Here is a 9,985-nt window from a genome sequence, read left to right as displayed (position 1 = left end):
TCATATCTTCTTAAACTCATCCTTTTCAAAATAGTTTTCAATCAAATCTTTTTGACTTCTAATTTCAAAATCTTTTTCAAAAATCACTTGATTTCTTTCCCACTCTTATTTTCGAAAATTAATTAGTGTTTTTCAAAATGTTTTCAAATTCTTTAACTTAATTTTCGAAAAAGCTCTTCCTCTCTTCTCACATCCTTCTATTTATGGAGTACCACTCCTCCTCAATGCACAATTCGAACTCTATCTGATTAAGTTCGAATTCTTCTACCTCTTTCTTCTATTATTCTGTTCCTCTGACACCTCAAGGAATCTCTATACTGTGACATAGAGGATTCCACATTTTCTTGTTCTTTTCTCTTTCATATGAGCAGGAACAAAGACAAAGACATTCTTGTTGAAGCTGACCCTGAACCTGAAAGGACCTTGAAGCGAAAGCTAAGAGAAGCTAAGGCACAACTCTCTGTAGAGGACCTAACAGAAATCTTCAAAGAAGAAGAACCCATGGCAGCCGAAAACAACAACAATGCAAACAATGCAAGGAAGGTGCTGGGTGACTTTACTGCACCTACTCCCGATTTCTATGGGAGAAGCATCTCTATCCCTGCCATTGGAGCAAACAATTTTGAGCTTAAGCCTCAATTAGTTTCTCTAATGCAACAGAATTGCAAGTTCCATGGACTTCCACTGGAAGATCCTCATCAGTTCTTAGCTGAATTCTTGCAAATCTGTGACACTGTCAAGACTAATGGGGTTGACCCTGAGGTCTACAGACTTATGCTATTCCCTTTTGCTGTAAGAGACAGAGCTAGGACATGGTTGGACTCACAACCTAAAGAAAGCCTGGACTCATGGGAAAAGCTAGTCAATGCCTTCTTGGCAAAGTTCTTTCCACCTCAAAAATTGAGTAAGCTTAGAGTGGAGGTCCAAACCTTCAGACAGAAGGATGGAGAATCCCTCTATGAAGCTTGGGAAAGGTACAAACAATTGATCAGAAAATGTCCTTCTGACATGCTTTCTGAATGGAGCATCATAGGTATTTTCTATGATGGTCTCTCTGAACTATCCAAGATGTCTTTGGATAGCTCTGCTGGAGGATCTCTTCATCTGAAGAAGACGCCTACAGAAGCTCAAGAGCTAATTGAAATGGTTGCAAATAACCAATTCATGTACACTTCTGAAAGGAATCCTGTGAACAATGGGACAAATCAGAAGAAAGGAGTTCTTGAGATTGATACTCTGAATGACATTCTGGCTCAGAATAAAATATTAACTCAACAAGTCAATTTGATTTCTCAAAGTCTGTCTGGAATGCAAAATGCACCAAGCAGTACTAAGGATGCTTCATCTAAAGAAGAAGCTTATGATCCTGAGAACCCTTCAATGGAAGAGGTGAATTACCTAGGAGAACCCTATGGAAACACCTATAATTCTTCATGGAGAAATCATCCAAATTTCTCATGGAAGGATCAACAGAGACCTCAACAAGGTTTCAACAACAATAATGGTGGAAGAAACAGGTTTAGCAATGGCAAGCCTTTTCCATCATCTTCTCAGCAATAGACAGAGAATTCTAAGCAGAACCCCTCTGACTTAGCAACCATGGTCTCTGATCTAATCAAAACCACTCAAAGTTTCATGACTGAAATAAGGTCATCCATTAGGAATTTGGAGGCACAAGTGGGACAGCTGAGCAAGAAAGTTACTGAACTCCCTCCTAGTACTCTCCCAAGCAATACAGAAGAAAATCCAAAAGGAGAGTGCAAGGCCATCAACATGGCCGAATTTGGAGAGGAAGGAGAGGAAGTGAACGCCACTGAGGAAGACCTTAATGGGCGTGCACTGACCTCCAATGAGTTCCCTAATGAGGAACCATGGGAATCTGAGGCTCAAAATGAGACCATAGAGATTCCATTGGACTTACTTCTGCCTTTCATGAGCTCTGATGAGTATTCTTCCTCTGAAGAGGATGAGTATGTCACTGAAGAGCAAGTTGCTAAATACCTTGGAGCAATCATGAAGCTAAATGACAAGTTATTTGGAAATGAGACTTGGGAGAATGAACCTCCTTTGCTCACCAAAGAACTGGATGACTTGTCTAGGCAGAAATCACCTCAAAAGAGACAAGATCTTGGGAAGTTTTCAATACCTTGTACCATAGGCACCATGACCTTCAAGAAGGCTCTGTGTGACTTAGGGTCAAGTGTAAACCTCATGCCTCTCTCTGTAATGGAGAAGCTAGGGATATTTGAGGTGCAAGCTGCAAGAATCTCATTAGAGATGGCAGACAACTCAAGAAAACAAGCTCATGGACTTGTAGAGGATGTTTTGGTGAAGATTGAAAACCATTACATCCCTGCTGATTTCATAGTCCTAGAGACTGGGAAGTGCATGGATGAAACCATCATCCTTGGCAGAACCTTCCTAGCCACAGCAAAGGCTGTGATTGATGTTGATAGAGGCGAACTGATCATTCAAGTGAATGAAGAATCCTTTGTGTTTAAGGCTCAAGGATATCCCTCTGTCACCATGGAGAGGAAGCATGAAGAGCCTCTCTCAAATCAGAGTCAAACAGAGCCCCCACAGTCAAACTCTAAGTTTGGTGTTGGGAGGCCACAACCAAACTATAAGTTTGATGTTGAACCCCCACATTCAAACTCTAAGTTTGGTGTTGGGAGGTTCCCACATTGCTCTGATCATTTGTGAGGCTCCATGAGAGCCATCTGTCAAGCTACTGACATTAAAGAAGCGCTTGTTGGGAGGCAACCCAATGTTATATTTTATCTATTTTCTTTTGTTATTTTATGTTTTTTGTAGGTTGATGATCATGAGAAGTCACAAAATCAATTGAAAAAGCAAAAACAGAATGAAAAACAGGAAGAAAAATAGCACACCCTGGAGGAAGAACTTACTGGCGTTTAAACGCCAGTAAGGCTAGCAGGTGGGCGTTTAACGCCCAGTCTGGCACCATTCTGGGCGTTTAACGCCAGAAAGGGACACCAGACTGGCGTTAAACGCCAGAAAAGGGCAAGAACCTGGCGTTAAACGCCAGAAATGGGCACCAGCCCGGCGTTTAACGCCAGAATTGGCTCAAAACGTGATTTTGCATGCCATTTGGTGCAGGGATGACTTTTCCTTGACACCACAGGATCTGTGGACCCCACAGGATCCCCACTAACCCCACCACTCTCTCTCCTCTTCACTCATTCACCAATCACCTCAACACCTCTTCCCCAAAAACCCTTCACCTATCAAATCTCATCTTCCTCTTCACCACTCACATCCATCCTTCATAAAACCCCACCTACCTCACCATTCAAATTCAAACCACTTCCCCTCCCAAACCCACCCTCACTTGACCGAACCTTACCCTTCCCCCTCCCCTATATATACCCTTCTTCACCCCTTCATTTTCACACAACCTAAACACCACTTCTCCCCCTCTTTGGCCGAACACAAAAGCCATTCCCTTCTTCCTCATTTCTTCTTCTTCTACTCTCTTTTTTCTTCTTTTGCTCGAGGACGAGCAAACCTTTTAAGTTTGGTGTGGTAAAAGCGTTGCTTTTTCGTTTTTCCATAACCATTTATGGCATCCAAGGCCGGAGAAACCTCTAGAAAGAGGAAAGGAAAGGCAAAAGCTTCCACCTCCGAGTCATGGGAGATGGAGAGATTCATCTCAAGGGTGCATCAAGACCACTTCTATAAAGTTGTGGCCATGAAGAAGGGTCAACTTTGATCAAAGGTTGGACCAAGTCCTCACATACATTTGTGAAGAGGGCGCTCAATGGAAGAGAGATTCAAGAGGAAAGCCGGTTCAACTGAAAAGGCATGACCTCAAGCCCATCACTAAGAAAAGGATGGAGCAAACAAGAGATCCCACTCATCATGAAATCCATGAGATACCTCAAGGGATGCACTTTCCTCCACAAGACTATTGGGAGCAAATTAACACCTCCCTAGGAGAATTGAGTTCCAACATGGGACAACTAAGGATGGAGCACCAAGAACACTCCATCATCCTCCATGAAATTAGAGAAGATCAAAGAATCATGAGAGAGGAGCAACAAAGACAAGGAAGAGATATTGAGGAGCTTAAGCACTCCATAGGATCTTCAAGAGGAAGAAAGAGCCGCCATCACTAAGGTGGACCCGTTCTTTAATTTCCTTGTTCTTTACTTTCCTGTTTTCAAAAATTAATGCTTATGTTTGTCCATGTTTGTGTCTTATGATCATTAGTGTCTTAGTGTCTATGCCTTAAAGTTATGAATGTCCTATGAATCCATCACCTTTCTTAAATAAACAATGTTCTTAATTGAAAAAGAGAAGAATTGCATGAATTTTGAATTTTATAACAGTTTAACTATTTTGATGTGGTGGCAACACTTTTGTTTTCTGAATGTATGCTTAAACAGTGCATATGTCTTTTGAATTTGTGGTTCATGAATGTTGGCTCTTGAAAGAATGATGAAAAAGGAGACATGTTACTGAGGATCTGAAAAATCATAAAAATGATTCTTGAAGCAAGAAAAAGCAGTGAATACAAAAAAAAAAAGAGGCGAAAAAAAAACGAAAAAAAAAAGAAAAGAGAAAAGAAAGAAATAAAGTTGTGATCCAAGGCAAAAAGAGTGTGCTTAAGAACCCTGGACACCTCTAATTGGGGACTCTAGCAAAGCTGAGTCACAATCTGAAAAGGTTCACCCAATTATGTGTCTGTGGCATGTATGTATCCAGTGGTAATACTGGAAGACAGAGTGCTTTGGGCCACGGCCAAGACTCATAAAATAGCTGTGTTCAAGAATCATCATACTTAACTAGGAGAATCAATAACACTATCTAGATTCTGAGTTCCTAAAGAAGCCAATCATTCTGAATTTCAAAGGATAAAGTGAGATGCCAAAACTGTTCAGAGGCAAAAAGCTAAAAGCCCCGCTCATCTAATTAATACTGATCTTCATGGATGTTTTTGGAGTTCATTGCATATTCTCTTCTTTTTATTCTATTTTGATTTTCAGTTGCTTGAGGACAAGCAACAATTTAAGTTTGGTGTTGTGATGAGCGGATAATTTGTACGCTTTTTGGCATTGTTTTTAGTATGTTTTTAGTATATTTGGTTTAGTTTTTAGTATATTTTTATTAGTTTTTAGTTAAAATTCACTTTTCTGGACTTTACTATGAGTTTGTGTGTTTTTCTGTGATTTCAGGTATTTTCTGGCTGAAATTGAGGGACCTGAGCAAAAATCTGATTCAGAGACTGAAAAGGACTGCAGATGCTGTTGGATTCTGACCTCCCTGCACTCGAAGTGGATTTTCTGGAGCTACAGAAGCCCAATTGGCGCGCTCTCAACGGCGTTGGAAAGTAGACATCCTGGGCTTTCCAGCAATATATGATAGTCCATACTTTGCTCAAGATTTGATGGCCTAAACCGGTGTTCAAAGTCACCTTCAGATTTCCCAGCGTTAAACGCCGGAACTGGCACCAAAATGGGAGTTAAACGCCCAAACTGGCATAAAAGCTGGCGTTTAACTCCAAGAAGAGTCTCTACACGAAAATGCTTCATTGCTCAGCCCAAGCACACACCAAGTGGGCCCGGAAGTGGACTTTTATGTCATTTACTCATCTTTGTAAACCTTAGGCTACTAGTTCTCTATAAGTAGGACCTTTTACTATTGTATTTACATCTTTTGATCATGTTTTGATGATTGAACCCTCTTTGGGAGGCTGGCCATTCGGCCATGCCTAGACCTTGTTCTTATGTATTTTCAACGGTGGAGTTTCTACACACCATAGATTAAGGTGTGGAGCTCTGCTGTACCTCGAGTATTAATGCAATTACTATTGTTCTTCTATTCAATTCCGCTTGTTCTTTGTCCAAGATATTCATTTGCACCCAAGAACATGATGAATGTGATGATTATGTGACACTCATCATCATTCTCACTTATGAACAAGTGACTGACAACCACTCTGTTCTACAAGCAAACAAGGCTCTAATGTTTATCTCTTGGGTTCTTTAACCAGAATCTTCGTGGTATAGGCAAGAACTGATGGCGGCATTCAAGAGAATCCGGAAGGTCTAACCTTGTCTGTGGTATTCTGAGTAGGATTCAATGATTGAATGACTGTGACGTGCTTCAAATTCCTGAAGGCGGGGCGTTAGTGACAGACGCAAAAGAATCACTGGATTCTATTCCGGCCTGATCGAGAACCGACAGATGGATAGCCGTGCCGTGACAGGGTGCGTTGAACATTTCCACTGAGAGGATGGGAGGTAGCCACTGACAACGGTGAAACCCTTGCATAAGCTTGCCATGGAAAGGAGTAAGAAGGATTGGATGAAGACAGTAGGAAAGCAGAGAGACGGAAGGGAAGGCATCTTCATACGCTTATCTGAAGTTCCTACCAATGAATTACATAAGTATCTCTATCTTTATCTTTATGTTTTATTCGTATATCACTATACCCATTTGAGTCTGCCTGACTAAGATTTACAAGGTGACCATAGCTTGCTTCATACCAACAATCTCCGTGGGATCGACCCTTACTCGCGTAAGGTTTATTACTTGGATGACCCAGTGCACTTGCTGGTTAGTTGTGCAAAGTTGTGTTTATGCCATGGTATTGAGCACCAAGTTTTTGGGGCCAGTACTAGGGATTATTTGAGTTGTGAAAAGTAGTGATCACAATTTCGCACACCACATGACATAACAAAGTCAGCCTAAAACTAAAAAGTTATACAAGTAGTTCCTGAAAGAGATCTGACAAAGATCCAAGAAAGAGGACTACGAGAAATAACTTAAAGGAGACCGACATAACCAAATCGGACTCCTACCATTAAAAAGTTATCAAAGTAATCCCTGAAAGAGATCTGACAAAGATCCAAGAAAGAGGATTACAGAAATAACTTAAAGGAGACCGACATAACCAAATCGGACTCCTACCATTAAAAAGTTATCAAAATAATCCCTGAAAGAGATCTGACAAAGATCCAAGAAAGAGGATTACAGAAATAACTTAAAGGAGACCGACATAACCAAGTCGGACTCCTACCATTAAAAAAAGTTATACAAGTAGGCCCTGAAAGAGATCTGACAAAAGATCCAAAAAAGAGGACTACGGAAAATAACTTAAAGGAGACCAACATAACCAAGTCAGACTCCTACCATTAAAAAAGTTATCAACATAATCCCTGAAAGAGACCGAGTAAAGGCCCAGAAAAGGAGATCACGAAAATAGCTTTTGAGGGGGAACAACATAAAGAAACCGGTCATAAGGCGCTAAAGAGCGAGGAAACCGAGAAACAAGTCGGACCCCCCCACAGACACGGCCTCAAAAGGATCCAAGCTACAAAGCACGCAAACAACCTAAAGAGGCCAGAACAGCAAAATTTCAACAGATATCATGCATAAAACGATAAAAGCTTCAAGAGGTCACCACAAAACCAACCTTGGAAGCTACTTTTGTTTTTCAAAAAAGAGTTGCAAGACAGACAACTAGAAGCATCAAACAAAACAAAGTTCAAAAAAAGCCCACAAACCGGGCTATTTACACAAAATATCCAGAAAAAGATCAGCTAAAGATCGGGAGCTTTCCCGGCAGCATCAGTATGAGGAGAAGGAGGACGAGTCTGAAGGGGCACGGCATCTACGGTTCCATAATCCCGATTCAGAATCTGGCAATCCGGATCGGATGTAACGGGAGGAACAGAGGAGGTCGACACCTTGAGAGAAGGCACTAGGGGAGGATCAATCTCTTCATCATCCTAGTCATCAGAGACAATCTTACCATCTCTCATGACATTATCCAGGCTGATAAGAGTCAAGTCGGCATCAGGAGCAACAACTCGGAACTGCTCCATCAGGTTCTCGGAGGCAGCAGTTACACTACCCACAAGGTGACCTTGAAGCTCACCATAATTAACCCGAGCTGTTTCCAACTCCTCCCGAAGACGCATCAATTCCCTATAAGCCGAGACATAGCTATCCTTATGTTTCAAAGCCATGTCTTCGGCCAGCTTCAGAGAAGCAGCAAGGGCAATAGAGCTGGCCTTCTCACCCTCCAGTTCCTTCTCCACCTTGGCCAACTTCACCTCCAACTCCTCCTTCAGACCCTTGATTCGATCAAACTCTGACTTGGCCTCCTCCATAAAAGATTTGGTAGCATGAACCGGAATCCCCTGAATTTTTCAAAAAATAGCTGCACCCATATGGGCCATCTTCACACTATTTTGGTCAATAAAATACAAATGCTTTAACAGAGACACGTCGTCCATGGAAAGCCCACCATAGGGGGCAATTTGCTGGTCAACAAATTCAATGGCATCAAAGTTTGGAGCATCCAAGTTAAAGGGTTCGGATGTTTTTTGCTTTTTCAAAGGTAGGGCACCAGAAGCAACAGCGGAAGTTTGAGGAGGATCGACCTGATGAAACTGGGGAGTAGGAATTACTTTCCTCGGCCCAAGGGAACTCGGCACCGGGGGCTTCAGGGGGACCTGTGAAGATCCCTCGCCGGCCACCTTGGCCGAGATGTTCAGAGCAGCAGTTCCCTTCTTTGCCCTTTTGAAAGCCTTCATAGAGTCGTTATTCTTTGACATCTCTACAAAACACAAAAACAGTCACGACAAAGAGCTACAAAAGAGGAAGAAAATGGAAATAAGTTCAGAAACAAGTCAGACAAATACCCAAAACAGTCCGAGCCAAGGATGGGTCATTCAAAAACCTTTTTGTATCAAGATGGGGCGGTTTCCCCCATAGATCCTCAAGAACAACTACAAAAGCACGCTCAACATCATCAAGCATCTCCCAAGTATAACGAGACACTCTCACATCCCTCTGCCACTCTAGAGGGAAAGAAGGCTCATCATTTTCGTCAAGAAAAAAGGGGCGGGCCCCCTCGACAGCACGAACCTTAAAGAAGTAATTCTTGAAATCCTTAAAAGACTCATCATACATAGCAAAAACTTTGTGGCCCTGGGCGGACCTGAAGGAAACCCAGGAAGCCTTCTTTTTTGAAGAACCGCCAGGCTTAGCAGAAACAAACAAATAAAGAAACAGATTCTGGGAAGGTGTTACATCTAGTTCACGGCAGAGAAGTTGAAAAATTTTAATAAAACCCCAGGAATTGGGGTGAAGCTGGGATGGAGCAATGTTACACGACCACAACAGGTCGGTTTCAAAAGCAGTAAAAGGAAAAGTAACATTCAACTGGCTGAAAAAGTACTCATAGGCATAAAAGAAGGGACGCTCCCTCTCAATAGAAGTCGGAAAGCAAACCCTCTCATCAGAATCAGGAGCAACAAGCTCGTAATCCCCCTCGCGAGCATTGTTACCATAAATCTTGTGACGCTTCCTCAGCTCTGTGCAAAATTCAGCGTCCACAACGGAAACACACAACAAAACAAGGGAGTCCAGCCAATCGGACATCCCCTCGGGAACTTTGGAAGACATCTCTACAATGTTATTGCGAGAAGACATGAGGCCAACTAAATCCTACAAGTAAGAAAAGAAAATGAGGTTACTACAAACATCTCGGACAAAGGAGAAAACAACTCGGACAAATACTTTTCAGGTAATGAAAAGCAAGAAAAGAAAAACCCCAAGACTCAAACCAAAGTCCTGGGGCATCCTTTGGAGGCAGTAACAAGGCAAGGTTTCCAGAAAAATAGTGTGAAGCTTCGCATCCTAGCATTTTTCAAACAAGAAAAAGACCTCAAACAAGCAAGCATTTTCAGAAGCATAAGTCATCACAGTGTACCAAACAAAAAGCATTCCCAAAACGTCAAAACGCGCCAAGCAGAAATTGCTAAAGGTATGAACTTTCTCAAAGTCAGAAACAAAAATGGTCAAGCAAAACAAGGAACAAGATGTAGATTCACTATCAGAAGCAACAACAAAACCCTAAAAAGCCTCGACGAAAATATCAAAAGAGCGCACAAGGAAAACACGTTTACAGCGACAAACGAACAAGATCATGAAAAGGTTCAAACTTTCA

The 9,985-nt window shown here is 41.9% G+C and overlaps 1 non-coding gene across 1 annotated transcript; it reads right to left on the bottom strand.

The window, feature by feature from the left end:
- Positions 1–906: 906 nt before the first annotated feature.
- On the bottom strand, positions 907–1,014 carry LOC130937171 (small nucleolar RNA R71). The gene has a single exon (XR_009068401.1). It is a non-coding gene; the product is annotated as a small nucleolar RNA R71 (small nucleolar RNA).
- Positions 1,015–9,985: the final 8,971 nt, after the last annotated feature.

This window comes from Arachis stenosperma, chromosome 6 (genome assembly GCF_014773155.1).
Source record: "Arachis stenosperma cultivar V10309 chromosome 6, arast.V10309.gnm1.PFL2, whole genome shotgun sequence".
Lineage (NCBI taxonomy): Eukaryota > Viridiplantae > Streptophyta > Magnoliopsida > Fabales > Fabaceae > Arachis > Arachis stenosperma.
Note: the sequence above shows the minus strand (reverse complement) of the source record. Positions and strands in the feature narration are given on the sequence as shown.